The sequence below is a fragment of the Pristiophorus japonicus genome, chromosome 1 (assembly GCF_044704955.1).
Source record: "Pristiophorus japonicus isolate sPriJap1 chromosome 1, sPriJap1.hap1, whole genome shotgun sequence".
NCBI classification, from domain to species: Eukaryota; Metazoa; Chordata; class Chondrichthyes; family Pristiophoridae; genus Pristiophorus; species Pristiophorus japonicus.
This window is the reverse complement of record NC_091977.1, coordinates 540,228,663-540,244,683: the sequence shown is the minus strand read 5'-3', so window position 1 is coordinate 540,244,683 and position 16,021 is coordinate 540,228,663. Positions and strand designations below refer to the sequence as shown.

The following is a 16,021-nucleotide window of genomic DNA, read 5'->3' as shown; positions in this document are numbered from 1 at the left end:
GTGGGAAACACAGCAGCAAATTTGCGCACAGCAAGCTCACACAAACAGCAATGTGATAATGACCAGATCATCTTTTTTTGTTATGTTGATTGAGGGATAAATATTGGCCCAGGACACGGGGGATAACTCCCCTGCTCTTCTTCGAAATAGTGGTCGTGGGATCTTTTACATCCACCTGAGAGAGCAAACGGGGCCTCGGTTTAACGTCTCATCCAAAAGACGGCCCCTCCGACAATGCAGCACTCCCTCAGCACTGCCCCTCCGACAGTGCAGCGCTCCCTCAGCACTGCCCCTCCGACAGTGCGGCGCTCCCTCAGTACTGCCCCTCCGACAGTGCAGCGCTCCCTCAGCACTGCCCCTCCGACAGTGCGGCACTCCCTCAGTACTGCCCCTCCGACAGTGCGGCGCTCCCTCAGTACTGACCCTCCGACAGTGCAGCGCTCCCTCAGTATTGCCTCTCCGACAGTGCGGCGCTCCCTCAGTACTGACCCTCCGACAGTGCAGCGCTCCCTCAGTACTGCCCCTCCGACAGTGCGGCACTCCCTCAGTACTGCCCCTCCGACAGTGCGGCGCTCCCTCAGTACTGACCCTCCGACAGTGCAGCGCTCCCTCAGTACTGCCCCTCCGACAGTGCGACGCTCCCTCAGTACTGACCCTCCGACAGTGCAGCGCTCCCTCAGTACTGACCCTCCGACAGTGCGGCACTCCCTCAGTACTGCCCCTCCGACAGTGCAGCGCTCCCTCAGCACTGCCCCTCCGACAGTGCGGCACTCCCTCAGTACTGCCCCTCCGACAGTGCGGCGCTCCCTCAGTACTGACCCTCCGACAGTGCAGCGCTCCCTCAGTATTGCCTCTCCGACAGTGCGGCGCTCCCTCAGTACTGACCCTCCGACAGTGCAGCGCTCCCTCAGTACTGCCCCTCCGACAGTGCGGCGCTCCCTCAGTACTGACCCTCCGACAGTGCAGCGCTCCCTCAGTACTGCCCCTCCGACAGTGCGACGCTCCCTCAGTACTGACCCTCCGACAGTGCAGCGCTCCCTCAGTACTGACCCTCCGACAGTGCGGCACTCCCTCAGTACTGCCCCTCCGACAGTGCGACGCTCCCTCAGTACTGACCCTCCGACAGTGCAGCGCTCCCTCAGTACTGACCCTCCGACAGTGCAGCGCTCCCTCAGTACTGCCCCTCCGACAGTGCGACGCTCCCTCAGTACTGACCCTCCGACAGTGCGGCGCTCCCTCAGTACTGCCCCTCCGACAGTGCGGCACTCCCTCTGCACTGCACTGGAGTGTCAGCCTAGATCTATGTGCTCAAGTCCCTGGAATGGGACTGAAGAATGTGAGGTAATCTTATTGAAACGTACAAGTTTCTGAGGGGGATTGACAGGGTAGATGCAGGGAGGCTGTTTCCCCCGGGCTGGGGAGTCTAGAACCAGAGGTCACAGTCTCAGGATAAGGGGTCGGCCATTTAGGACTGAAATGAGGAAGAATTTCTTCACTCAGAGGGTGGTGAATCTTTGGAATTCTCTGCCGCAGAGGGCTGTGGAGGCTCAGTCGTTGAGTATATTCAAGGCGGAGATCGATAGATTTTTGGACTCGAGGGGAATCGAGGGATATGGTGAATGGACAGAAAAGTGGAGTTGAGGTCGAAGATCAGTCATGATCATATTAAATGGCGGAGCAAGCTCGAGGGGCTGAATGGCCTACTCCTGTTCCTATTTCTTATGTCCTTAGAACAATAGCTCTTTCAAAGAGGGGGCCCAGTGTCGATGGGCCGAATGGCCTCCTTCTGTGCTGTATCATTCTATGATTCTAATAGTAACTATCAGTGCAAGATGTAGGATTGAGACTACTGCTATTATGGGGCCAATAAATCAACTTCACCTCTGTCAGTTCTGACCCGTCTCCTTTTGCCTTGCACCATCAATGTTTTGCCATTTAATCTCTCCTTGCCTCTCACCCAATCACTGACCTTCCCTGTTGTTCTCTCCTCCCCTCCCCTCTTCCCCTGCCTCTGGACTTGCTTAAAAACCTGTTGCACCTCTAACTTGCGACGAAGGGTCACTGACTCAGAAACGCTATCTCTGTTTCTCTCTCCACAGATGCTGCCTCACCCACTGAGATTGGCTTTTGTTAATCAGGCTTGCTTGACGCAGCGCATGGGCGGGACTGACCTATCAAGAAAGACTGGATCAACTGGGCTTGTATTCACTGGAGTTCAGAAGAATGGGAGGGGATCTCATAGAAACCTTTAAAATTCTGACAGGTTTAGACAGGTTAGATGCGGGAAGAATGTTCCCAATGTTGGGGAAGTCCAGAACCAGGGGTCACAGTCTAAGGATAAGGGGTAAGCCATTTAGGACCGAGATGAGGAGAAACTTCTTCACCCAGAGAGTGGTGAACCTGTGGAATTCTCTACCACAGAAAGTTGTTGAGGCCAATTCACTAAATATATTCAAAAAGGAGTTAGATGTAATCCTTACTACTAGGGGGATCAAGAGGTATGGCGAGAAAGCAGGAATGGGGTACTGAAGTTACATGTTCAGCCATGAACTCATTGAATGGCGGTGCAGGCTCGAAGGGCCGAATGGCCTACTCCTGCACCTATTTTCTATGTTTCTATGTTTCTATGGTTGAATACCACAGTTCAGCGGGAGAAACAAAGACAGCTGAAAGAAAGAAAGATAGAAAGACTTACCTTTCTATAGCGCCTTTCACGACCACCGGACGTCTCAAAGCACTTTACAGCCAATGAAGTACTTTTGGAGTGCAGTCACTGTTGTAATGTGGGAAACACGGCAGCCAATTTACGCACAGCAAGCTCCCACAAACAGCAATGCGATAATGACCAGATCATCTGTTTTTTTGTCATGTTGATTGAGGGATAAATATTGTCCCAGATCACCGGGGATACCTCCCCTGCTCTTCTTTGAAATAGTGCAATGGAATCTTTTACATCCACCTGAGAGAGCAGACGGGACCTCGGTTTAACGTCTCATCCAAAAGACGGCACCTCCGACAGTGCAGCACTCCCTCAGCACTGCACTGGGAGTGTCAGCCTAGATTTATGTGCTCAAGTCCCTGGAGTGGGATCAAACCAAAGACTGGAATCAAACCGATTCTCCTCTTCTTTGCACTCTGAATGCACTGAAATATTGGCCTCTTGTGTGCCTATTGCAATCTTACATTTTTCCATGTGGGTTCAGCATGTGATGCAAATAACCTCAATGTAAATAGCCAGATAATTCATGAGTGTGAAAATGAGTACAGTCGATCTCATACTGCCAGAAAACATCACATGACTGCATCACCTGACATGGCCTATTTATAACCCTGCTTGCATATGTCCTGTGAAGAGAAAGCTATTGGTATTTTTGTAGTCTGTGAAAATCAATTGAAACTGCTTTCTGAGAACTTCAGAGAATAAAAGAAAATTTGACACATTTCTGTTTAAAAATGACTCATGTTTACCGAGTGGTCTACATCAGGAAGTTGCTTGAAATGATTGTGGTAAGAAGAATGATAGCAACTTGAAAACTCATTAATGCAAATAGAATCCGACAACAGGAGGAGGCCATTCGGCCCATCGTTCCTGTGCCGGCTCTGTGAAAGAGCGATTCCATTAGTCCCACTCCCCCTGCTCTTTCCCCACAGCCCGGCAAATGTTTCCCCTTCAAGTATTTATTCAATGCCACTTTGAATGTTACTATTGAACCTGCTTCCACCGCCCTTTCAGGCAGCGCAAAAGAAAGAAAGACTTGCATTTCTATAACGCCTGTCACCACCTCAGGATGTCCCAAAGCGCTTCACAGCCAATGAAGTACTTTTTGAAGTGTAGTCACTGTTGTAACGTAGGAAACACGGCAGCCAATTTGTGCACAGCAAGCGCCCACTAATTTGATAATGACCAGATAATCTGTTTTCGTGATCTTGATTGAGGGATAAATATTGGCCCCAGGACATCGGAGATAACTCCACCTGTCCAAAATAATTGAGGAACAGTGAAGGACTTCTAAGGAGCTCTTTCATAGTGCTCAACAAAAATATATTCCAGTGAAAAACAAGGGCGGTAAGAGAAGGGATAACCAGCCGTGGATAACCAAGGAAATAAAGGAGAGTATCAAATTAAAGACCAATGCATATAAGGTGGCCAAGGTTAGTGGGAAACTAGAAGATTGGGAAAATTTTAAACAACAGCAAAGAATGACTAAGAAAGCAATAAAGAAAGGAAAGATAGATTACGAAGGTAAACTTGCGCAAAATATTTAAAAAACAGATAGTAAAAGCTTTTACAGATATATAAAACGGAAAAGAGTGACTAAAGTAAATGTTGGTCCCTTAGAAGATGAGAAGGGGGATTTAATAATGGGAAATGTGGAAATGGCTGAGACTTTAAACAATTATTTTGTTTTGGTCTTCACATTGGAAGACACAAAAACCATGCCAGAAATTGCTGGTCACAGGAATGTGGGAAGGGAGGACCTTGAGACAATCACTATCACTAGGGGGGTACTGCTGGACAGGCTAATGGGACTCAAGGTAGACAAGTCCCCTGGTCCTGATGAAATGCATCCCACGGTATTAAAAGAGATGGTGGAAGTTATAGCAGATGCATTCGTTATAATCTACCAAAATTCTCTGGACTCTGGGGAGGTACCAGCGAATTGGAAAGCAGCTAATGTAACGCCTCTGTTTAAAAAAGGGGGCAGACAAAAGGCAGGTAACTATAGGCCGGTTAGTTTAACATCTGTAGTGGGGAAAATGCTTGAAACTATCATTAAGGAAGAAATAGCGGGACATCTAGATAGGAATAGTGCAATCAAGCAGATGCAGCATGGATTCATGAAGGGGAAATCATGTTTAACTAATTTACTGGAATTCTTTGAGGATATAACGAGCATGGTGGATAGAGGTGTACCGATGGATGTGGTGTATTTAGATTTCCAAAAGGCATTCGATAAGGTGCCACACAAAAGGTTACTGCAGAAGATAGAGGTACGCGGAGTCAGAGGAAATGTATTAGCAAGGATAGAGAATTGGCTGGCGAACAGAAAGCAGAGCGTCAGGATAAATGGGTCCTTTTCGGGTTGGAAATCGGAGGTTAGTAGTGTGCCACAGGGATCGGTGCTGGGACCACAACTGTTCACAATATACATAGATGACCTGGAAGAGGGGACAGAGTGTAGTGTAACAAAATTTGCAGATGACACAAAGATTAGTGGGAAAGCGGGTTTTGTAGAGGACACAGAGAGGCTGCAAAGAGATTTAGATAGGTTAAGCGAATGGGCTAAGGTTTGGCAGATGGAATACAATGTTGGAAAGTGTGAGGTCATCCACCTTGGGAAAAAAAACAGTAAAAGGGAATATTATTTGAATGGGGAGAAAATACAACATGCTGAGGTGCAGAGGGACCTGGGGGTCCTTGTGCATGAGTCCCAAAAAGTTAGTTTGCAGGTGCAGCAGGTAATCAGGAAGGTGAATGGAATGTTGGCCTTCATTGCGAGAGGGATGGAGTACAAAAGCAGGGAGTTCCTGCTGCAACTGTACAGGTTATTGATGAGGCCGCACCTGGAGTACTGCGTGCAGTTTTGGTCACCTTACTTAAGGAAGGATATACTGGCTTTGGAGGGGGTACAGAGACGATTCACTAGGCTGATTCCGGAGATGAGGGGGTTACCTTATGATGATAGATTGAGTAGACTGGGTCTTTACTCATTGGAGTTCAGAAGGATGAGGGGTGATCTTATAGAAACATTTAAAATAATGAAAGGGATAGACAAGATAGAGGCAGAGAGGTTGTTTCCACTGGTCGGGGAGACTAGAACTAGGGGGCACAGCCTCAAAATACGGGGGAGCCAATTTAAAACCGAGTTGAGAAGGAATTTCTTCTCCCAGAGGGTTGTGAATCTGTGGAATTCTCTGCCCAAGGAAACAGTTGAGGCTAGCTCATTGAATGTATCCAAGTCACAAATAGATAGATTTTTAACCAATAAGAGAATTAAGGGTTACGGGGAGCGGGCGGGTAAGTGGAGCTGAGTCCATGGCCAGATCAGCCATGATCTTGTTGAATGGCGGAGCAGGCTCGAGGGGCTAGATGGCCTACTCCTGTTCCTAATTCTTATGTTCTTATGTTCTTATGTTCTTAGTGCCCGTGGGACCTTTTACGTCCACCTGAGCGGGCAGACGGGGCCTCGGTTTTATGTCTCATCCGAAAGATGGCACCTCCGACAGTGCGGCGCTCCATCAGTACTGCTCCTCCGACAGTGCGGCACTCCCTCAGTACTGCTCCTCCGACAGTGCGGCGCTCCCTCAGCACCGCCCCTCTGACAGTGCTGCACTCCCTCAGTACTGCCCCACCGACAGTGCGGCACTCCCTCAGTACTGCCCCTCCAACAGTGTGGCGCTCCCTCAGTACTGCCCCACCGACAATGCGGCACTCCCTCAGTACTGCCCCTCTGACAGTGCAGCGCTCCCTCAGTACTGCCCCACCGACAGTGCGGCGCTCCCTCAGTACTGCCCCACCGACAGAGCGGTGCTCCCTCAGTACTGCCCCTCCGACAGTGCGGCACTCCCTCAGTACCGCCCCTCCGACAGTGCGGCGCTCCCTCAGTACCGCCCCTCCGACAGTGCGGCGCTCCCTCAGAACCGCCCCTCCGACAGTGCGGCGCTCCCTCAGCACCGCCCCTCCGACAGTGCGGCGCTCCCTCAATACCGCCCCTCCGACAGTGCGGCGCTCCCTCAGTACTGCCCCTCCGACAGTGCGGCGCTCCCTCAGTACTGCCCCTCCGACAGTGCGGTGCTCCCTCAGTACTGCCCCTCCGACAGTGCGGAGCTCCCTCAGTACTGCCCCTCCGACAGTGCAGCACTCCCTCAGTACTGCCCCTCTGACAGTGCAGCACTCCCTCAGTACTGCCCCTCCGACAGTGCGGCACTCCCTCAGTACTGCCCCTCTGACAGTGCAGCACTCCCTCAGTACTGCCCCTCCGACAGTGCAGCACTCCCTCAGTACTGCCCCTCCGACAGTGCGGCGCTCCCTCAGTACTGCCCCTCCGACAGTGCGGCGCTCCCTCAGTACTGCCCCTCCGACAGTGCGCCGCTCCCTCAGTACTGCCCCTCCGACAGTGCGGCACTCCCTCAGTACTGCCCCTCCGACAGTGCGGCGCTCCCTCAGTACTGCCCCTCCGACAGTGCGGCGCTCCCTCAGTACTGCCCCTCCGACAGTGCGCCGCTCCCTCAGTACTGCCCCTCTGACAGTGCAGCGCTCCCTCAGTACTGCCCCTCCGACAGTGCGGCGCTCCCTCAGTACTGCCCCTCCGACAGTGCGGTGCTCCCTCAGTACTGCCCCTCCGACAGTGCGGAGCTCCCTCAGTACTGCCCCTCCGACAGTGCAGCACTCCCTCAGTACTGCCCCTCTGACAGTGCAGCACTCCCTCAGTACTGCCCCTCCGACAGTGCGGCACTCCCTCAGTACTGCCCCTCTGACAGTGCAGCACTCCCTCAGTACTGCCCCTCCGACAGTGCAGCACTCCCTCAGTACTGCCCCTCCGACAGTGCGGCGCTCCCTCAGTACTGCCCCTCCGACAGTGCGGCGCTCCCTCAGTACTGCCCCTCCGACAGTGCGCCGCTCCCTCAGTACTGCCCCTCTGACAGTGCAGCGCTCCCTCAGTACTGTCCCTCCGACAGTGCGGCACTCCCTCAGTACTGCCCCTCCGACAGAGCGGCGCTCCCTCAGTACTGCCCCTCCGACAGTGCGGCACTCCCTCAGTACTGCCCCTCCGACAGTGCGGCACTCCCTCAGTACTGCCCCTCCGACAGTGCAGCACTCCCTCAGCACCAGACTGAAGTGTCAGCTTCAACTTTGTGCACAAGTTTTTGTTGGTCTGTTGTAATTAACAGAAAAGTCAGAACAGCCAAACTTATTTAATCAGTTTCAAAAGTTGCATTATTGTGATCTCAATTTTTTATTGAACAAATGGTTTACAGAAACGTATTTGCCCTTTAATTGTTTTTACCGCTGATAGAAAGTGTCTGCTGCCCTCTAGTGGATTAAGTTGGTTCTGTTTTTAACCCATCGATCATTTTGTTCCAATTGCCAGAGAATAGATATCAGCTGCAGCATTACAACTTACCTTATAACAGTGACCTCGGGGGCACTTGTATATATATTTGTGGTTTTAATGCCAAAATAAAAAGCAAAAAACACAAAAAAAAAAAGGCACTTGTAAACTGTTTGTAGTGACCCCCCTTTAATAAGGGGGCACTTGATTTAATGTTTATTTATTGTTCTCTACAAGAGTTATAACAGTGACCGCACTTCAAAATACTTGGTTGGATTTAAATCTCTTTGGGACGTCGCGAGGATGTGAAAGGTGCTATAGAAATGCAAGTCTTTCTTTTGCAAAGGTCGTGGCAAACGTGATCCACCTCTACCAAAAAAAGACTTTTCTGGAAGGACAGAAATGAATCGTTCTTTCAACAGCGCTCGGGCAATCTATGTGAAAGTAGATCTTCTGATTTCAGTGCAAATGTAAAAAAAAACGCTGTATAAATGCAAGTCTTTATTTCATTTTTACTTAAGGGGTGGGTTTGAAAATATTCTTGATGCATTTTATTAAGTAAAGAAAGACTTGCATTTATATAGCGCCTTTCATGACCTCATGATGTCCCAAAGCGCTTTACAGCCATTGAGGTACTTTTTGAAATGTAGTCACTGTTGTAATGTAGGTTAGTGTGGCAGCCAAAATTGCGCCCAGCAAGTTCCCACAAAGAGCAATGTGATAATGACCAGGTAATCTATCATGAAGCAGCTAGCAATTATACCCTGCACCCTGTGTTCATACAACACAGCTTGTTCAAGAATTTATTGTATACTAACTTTATTTACATTTTTATCAGACTCTATTTCTAAAACAAGGTTTAGTTAAAAAAAGCAATTGTACAGGTGATGCAGTGGTAATTTTATTTTTAAATGTTACCATCGAATGTTTGTAAACTTGTCGTTTTAAAAAAAACTGGGAACTCAACTCTTTTTCTTCGTTCCTGGGATGTGGGTGTCGCTGGCAAGGCTGGCATTTATTGCCCATCCCTAATTGCCCCTTGAGAAGGTGGTGGTGAGCCGCCTTCTTGAACCGCTGCAGTCCGTGTGGTGAAGGTGCTCCCACAGTGCTGTTAGGGAGGGAGTTCCAGGATTGTGACCCAGCGACGATGAAGGAACGGCCGATATATTTCCAAGTCAGGATGGTGTGTGACTGGGAGGGGAACGTGGAGGTGGTGGTGTTCCCATGCGCCTGCTGCCCTTGTCCTTCTAGGGGGTAGAGGTCGCGGGTTTGGGAGGTGCAGAAATACAGGAGAGCAAGACACCTTAATGATGTTTAACAAGAGGATTTTGCTGCTTGCCCAAGACAAACAATGTACTAGCACAGAGAGGTGTTGGAGAGGTAGAGCTTGATGTCTTCAGTATACATCATCATCATCATCATAGGCGGTCACTTGTATCGAGGATGACTTGCTTCCACACCAAAAAGGGATGAGTTCACCGGTGTTTCAAAGAAGGACCTAATATTCCAGATCCCGAACTCCATGTTGAAGGGTGGAAGATGCCTGTGGGTGGATTTTTTTAACGTGGGGTGACCGTTGCACACCAGCCACCACACGGGGCTTGACAGAGCTAGGTCTTGGTCCAGGGGCAAGGGTTAACCAGGATGACTGGAGACCAGCTCTGCTGCACGGACCCAGTGCGCACACATATCGCAGTGTGGGCTGGGCCCGTGCTGCCCCTGAACTCTCACCTCTCCTGGGCCCCGAACTCTCACCTCTCCTGGGCCCCGAACTCATGCCTCTCCTGGGCCCTGAACTCTCACCTCTCCTGGGCCCCGAACTCTCACCTCTCCTGGGCCCCGAACTCTCACCTCTCCTGGGCCCCGAACTCTCACCTATCCTGGGCCCCGAACTCTCACCTCTCCTGGGCCCCGAACTCTCACCTCCTGGGCCCCGAACTCTCACCTCTCCTGGGCCCCTGAACTCTCACCTCTCCTGGGCCCCGAACTCTCACCTCTCCTGGGCCCCTGAACTCTCACCTCTCCTGGGCCCCGAACTCTCACCTCTCCTGGGCCCCGAACTCTCACCTCTCCTGGGCCCCGAACTCTCACCTCTCCTGGGCCCCGAACTCTCACCTCTCCTGGGCCCTCGCCTCTCCTGGGCCCCGATCACATCACTCTGCAAGTACATGTCGAAGCTGGCCCCATAACTGTAAATGACTTCACCAAATGGTAACATGTAGATGAGCCAAGGATTGATCCAGTGACTCCAGAGGTAACAGTGCGGGATTGGGAAGAGATGCCATTGCTGGAAATATTGCTGGGGGTTGACTTATGAGGAAAGGTTGAATAGGTTGGGCCTCTACTCATTGGAGTTCAGAAGAATGAGAGGTGATCTTATCGAAACGTATAAGATTATGAGGGGGCTTGACAAGGTGGATGCAGAGAGGATGTTTCCACTGATGGGGGAGACTAGAACTAGGGGGCATAATCTTAGAATAAGGGGCCACCCATTTAAAACTGAGATGAGGAGGAATTTCTTCTCTCAGAGGGTTGTAAATCTGTGGAATTCGCTGCTTCAGAGAGCTGTGGAAGCTGGGACATTAAATAAATTTAAGACAGAGAAAGACAGTTTCTTAACCGATAAGGGAATAAGGGGGAGCGGGCAGGGAAGTGGACCTGAGTCCATGATCGGATCAGCCATGATCGTATTAAATGGCGGAGCAGGCTCAAGGGGCCGAATGGCCTATTCCTGCTCCTATTTCTTATGTTCTTATGTTCTAAGTACTTCGGCTATGAGTGATTAAATAGGAGCAGGACCAAGTAAAGGCAGATCTATTGAGTGGGAGAACGGAGGAGAGGTGTTGGAGGTGTGGTCGACAGTGTCAAAGACTCTAACTTCTTGTCAATTCAAGGTGAACCCTTTGGATCAGGAAACCGTGACAGTGACAGGAATTCACTACAGGAAAGTTTTCATTTGCAGCCAATATTTTCAAAATACAGCATGGCACGAATGATCTCATAGAGTCACACGGCACAGAAGGAGGCCACTCGGTCCATCGTGCCTGTGCTGGCTCTTTGAAAGAACCACCCAAATAGTCTCACTCCCCCCCGCCCTTTCCCCACAGCTCTGCACATTTTTCCTTTTCAAGATAGATCTAATCCACTTTGGGCTTAAAAAAAGGATAGATCCGGTTTAATTTTTACAATGATGATAAATCTCGGTACAGTGGAGGTCCAAAGAGAGTTAGGGGGCCCATGTACACTGGTCACTAAAAGGTAGTGGTCAGGCACACAAAGTCGGAGGAGCGGGCAGTTTAAAAAGAGCGGGAGCCGGAGAGTCGGAGGAGCGGAGGAGATTGGAGCGGGGCAGGTTGGGAGCAGCGAGGCCCATAAAAGGGGGCCCAGCAGTCGGAGCAGGCCAGCTGGGGCAGGGGCACGGGCAGGAGGTAAACAAAGAAGTAAAAAGAAATCGAAGTGTGACGTCACAGCCAAGAGGGTAAGTGATTGGCTGGTGGATTGGTGAGTATTTAATATTTTTCTTTTTTCTTTTCTGATCAGTAAGAAACCTTTGACGTTGTTATCAATTAGGTTAATTTAAGGGTTAAGCCATGGCAGGAGAGCCCAGGCCCATGGCATGCTCCTCCTGTGCTATGTGGGAAGCCAGGGACGCTTCCAGTGTCCCTGACGTCTACATGTGCAGGAATCCAGCTCCTGACGGACTGCATTGTGGCACTGGAGCTGCGCGTGGATTCTCTCTGGAGCATCCGCGATGCTGAGCAAGTCGTGAATAGCACGTTTAGTGAGTTGGTCACACCGCCGGCAAAGGTTACACAGCCAGATAGGGAATGGGTGACCATCAGGCAGAACAGTAGAAGGAAGGTAGTGCAGGGGTCCCCTGCGAGCATCTCCCTCCAAAACAGATACACCACCTTGGGTACTGTTGGGGGAGGTGGCTCATCAGGGGAGGGCAGCAGCAGTCAAGAGTGGCTCTGCTGCACAGGAGGGCAGAGCTATAGTGGTAGGGGCTTCTATTGTAAGAGGAATAAATAGACGTTTCGGGTGGCCACAAACGAGACTCCAGGATGGCATGTTGCCTCCCTGGTGCAAGGGTCAAGGATGTCTCAGGGCAGCTGCAGTGCATTCTGGAGGGGGAGGGTGAACAGCCAGCTGTCGTTGTGCATATAGGTACCAACAATATAGGCAAAAAACGGGATGAGGTCCTACAAGCTGAATTTAGAGAGCTAGGAGTTAAATTAAAAAGTAGGACCTCAAAAGTAGTAATCTCAAGATTGCTACCAGTGCCACATGCTAGTCCGAGTAAGAATTGCAGGATAACTCAGATGAGGAGTGGTGCAGAAGGGAGGGATTCAAATTCCTGGGACATTGGAACTGGTCCTGGGGGAGGTGGGACCAGTACAAATCGGACGGTCTGCACCTGGGCAGGACCGGAACCAATGTCCTAGGGGGAGTGTTTGCTAGTGCTGTTGGGGAGGGGTTAAACTAATATGGCAGGGGGATGGGAATCTATGCAGGGAGGCAGAGGGAAGTAATAAGAGAGCAGAAGCAAACGGTAGGAAGAAGAAAAGGAAGCGTGGAGGGCAGAGAAATCAAGGGCAAAATTCAAAAATGGCCACATTACAACATAATTCTGAAAGGACAAAGAGTGTTAAAAAAACAAGCCTGAAGGCTCTGAGTCTCAATGCGAGAAGCAAAAGTAATAAGGTGGATGAATTAACTGCGCTGATAGCTGTTACCGGATATGATGTAATTGGGATCACGGAGACATGGCTCCAGGGTGGCCAAGGCTGGAGACTCAACATCCAGGGATATTCAATGTTCAGGAAGGACTGACAGAAAGAAATAGGAGGTGGGCTAGCGTTACTGGTTAAATAGGAGATTAACGCAATAGTAAGGAAGGACATTAACTTGGATGATGTGGAATCTGTATAGGTAGAGCTGCGAAACACCAAAGGGCAGAAAACATTAGAGGGAGTTGTGTACAGACTATACAGTACCACTATACAGTAGTAGGGAGGTTGGGGATGGCATCAAACAGGAAATTAGGGACACGTGCAATAAGGGTACAGTAGTTATCATGGGTGACTTTAATCTACATATTGATTGGGCTAACCAAACTGGTAGCAATACAGTGGAGGAGAATTTCCTGGAGTGTATAAGGGATGGTTTTCGAAATCAATATGTCGAGGAACCAACTAGAGAGCAGGCCATCCTAGACTGGGTCTTGTGTAATGAGAGAGGATTAATTAGCAATCTTGTTGTGCGAGGCCCCTTGGGGAAGAGTAACCATAATATAGTAGAATTCTTCATTAAGATGGAGAGTGACACAGTTGATTCAGAGACTTGGGTCCTGAACTTAAGGAAAGGTAACTTCGATGGTATGAGATGTGAATTGGCTAGAATAGACTGGCAAATGATACTTAAAGGGTTGTCGGTGGATAGGCAATGGCAAACATTTAAAGATCACATGGATGAACTTCAACAATTGTACATCCCTGTCTGGAGTAAAAATAAAACGGGGAAGGTGGCTCAACCGTGGCTAACAAGGGAAATTAATGATAGTGTTAAATCCAAGGAAGAGGCACATAAATTGGCCAGAAAAAGCAGCAAACCTGATGACTGGGAGAAATTTAGAATTCAGCAGAGGAGGACAAAGGGTGTAATTAGGAAGGGAAAATAGAGTATGAGAGGAAGCTTGCTGGGAACATAAAAACTGACTGCAAAAGCTTCTATAGATATGTGAAGAGAAAAAGATTAGTGAAGACAAACGTAGGTCCCTTGCAGTCAGATTCAGGTGAATTTATAATGGGGAAGTTGAGCAAACACTTTGGTTTTGTCTTGGCGAAGGAAAACACAAATAACCTTCCGGAAAAGCTAGGGGACCGAGGGTCTTAAGAGAAGGAGGAACTGAAGGAAATCCTTATTAGGTGGGAAATTGTGTTCGGGAAATTGATGGGATTGAAGGCCGATAAATCCCCGGGGCCTGATAGTCTGCATCCCAGAGTACTTAAGGAAATGGCCCTAGAAATAGTGGATGCATTGGTGATCATTTTCCAACAGTTTGTCGACTCTAGATCAGTTCCTATGGACTGGAGGGTAGCTAATGTAACACCACTTTTTAAAAAAGGAGGGAGAGAGAAAATGGCTAATTATAGACCAGTTAGCCTGACATCAGTAGTGGGGAAAATGTTGGAATCAATTATTAAAGATGAAATAGCAGTGCATTTGGAAAGCAGTGACAGGATCGGTCCAAGCCGGCATGGATTTATGAAAGGGAAATCATGCTTGACAAATCTTCTAGAATTTTTTGAGGATGTAACTAGTAGAGTGGACAAGGGAGAACCAGTGGATGTGGTGTATTTGGTCTTTCAAAAGGCTTTTGACAACGTCCCACACAAGAAATTGGTGTGCAAAATTAAAGTATTGGGGGTAATGTACTGACGTGGATAGAGAACTAGTTTGCAGACAGGAAGCAGAGAGTGGGAATAAACTGGTCCTTTTCAGAATGGCAGGCAGTGACTAGTGGGGTGCCGCAGGGCTCAGTGCTGGGACCCCAGCTATTTACAATATACATTAATGATATACACAAAGGAATTGAATGTAATATCTCCAAGTTTGCAGATGACACTAAGCTGGGTGGCAGCATGAGCAGCGAGGAGGATGCTAGGAGGCTGCAGGGAGATTTGGACAGGTTAGGTGAACGGGCAAATGCATGGCAGATGCAGTATAATGTGAATAAATGTGAGGTTATCCACTTTGGTGGCAAAAACAGGAAGGCAGATTATTATCTGAATGGTGACAGATTAGTAAAAGGCAAGGTGCAACGAGACCTGGGTGTCATGGTACATCAGTCATTAAGGTAGGCATGCAGGTACAGCAGGCAGTAAAGTAAGCAAATGGCATGCTGGCCTTCATAGCGAGAGGATTTGAGTATAGCAGCAGGGAGGCCCTGCAGTTGTAGAGGGCCTTGGTGAGACCACACCTTGAGTATTGTGTGCAATTTTGGTCTCCTAATCTGAGGAAGGACATTCTTTCTATTGAGGGAATGCAGCGAAGGTTCACCAGGCTGATTCCCGGGATGGCAGGACTGACATATGAAGAAAGACTGGATCGACTAGGCTTTTATTCACTGGAATTAAGAAGAATGAGAGGGCATCTCATAGAACCATAAAATTCTGACGGGATTGGACAGATTAGATCCAGGAAGAATGTTCCCGATATTGGGGTCGTCCAGAACCAGGGGTCACAGTCTAAGGATAAGGGGTAAGCCATTTAGGACCGAGATGAGGAGAAACTTCTTCACTCAGATAATTGTGAACCTGTGGAATTCTCTACCATAGAAAGTTGTTGATGCCAGTTCATTAGATATATTCAAAAGGGAGTTAGATGTGGCCCTTATAGCTAAAAGGATCAAGGGGTATGGAGAGAAAGCAGGAATTGGGTACTGAGGTGAATTATCAGCCATGATCATATTGAATGGTGGTGCAGGCTCGAAGGGCCGAATGGCCTGCTCCTGTATCTATGTTCTATGTTTCTATGTAATCACAAGGGCTAATGGAATGGTGGCCTTTATAACTAGAGGGCTAGAATACAAAGCGGAGGCAGTTTTGCAACAGCTACACCAAGCCCTGATTTAAAAAAGAAAGAAAGTCTTGCATTTATATAGCGCCTTTCACGACCACCGGACGTCTCAAAGCACTTTACAGCCAATGAAGTACTTTTTTGGAGTGTAGTCACTGTTGTAATGTGTTGGACCATATCTGGAGAACAGTGCACAGTTCTAGGTACCGCAATTTAGAAAGGATATATTGGTCTTGGAAGGAGCGCAGTGCAGATTCGCCACAATATTACCAGGGCTGCAAGAATTAGGTTATCAGGTGAGATTACATAAACTTGTATTCCCTGGAATATAGAGATGATCTGATCAAAGTTTTCAAGATATTAAGGCAAATAGATAGAGCACAGAA

At 49.0% G+C, this 16,021-nt stretch overlaps 1 protein-coding gene across 1 annotated transcript in view; it reads right to left on the bottom strand.

The window, feature by feature from the left end:
- osbpl1a (oxysterol binding protein-like 1A) overlaps nucleotides 1-2,779 on the bottom strand; it is a 316,457-nt gene extending 313,678 nt beyond the window's left edge. Inside the window, exon 1 of the mRNA XM_070896777.1 lies at nucleotides 2,696-2,779. The gene's annotated coding sequence lies outside the window, so the exon portion shown is untranslated. The remainder of the gene's footprint in view (nucleotides 1-2,695) is intronic.
- Nucleotides 2,780-16,021: the final 13,242 nt, after the last annotated feature.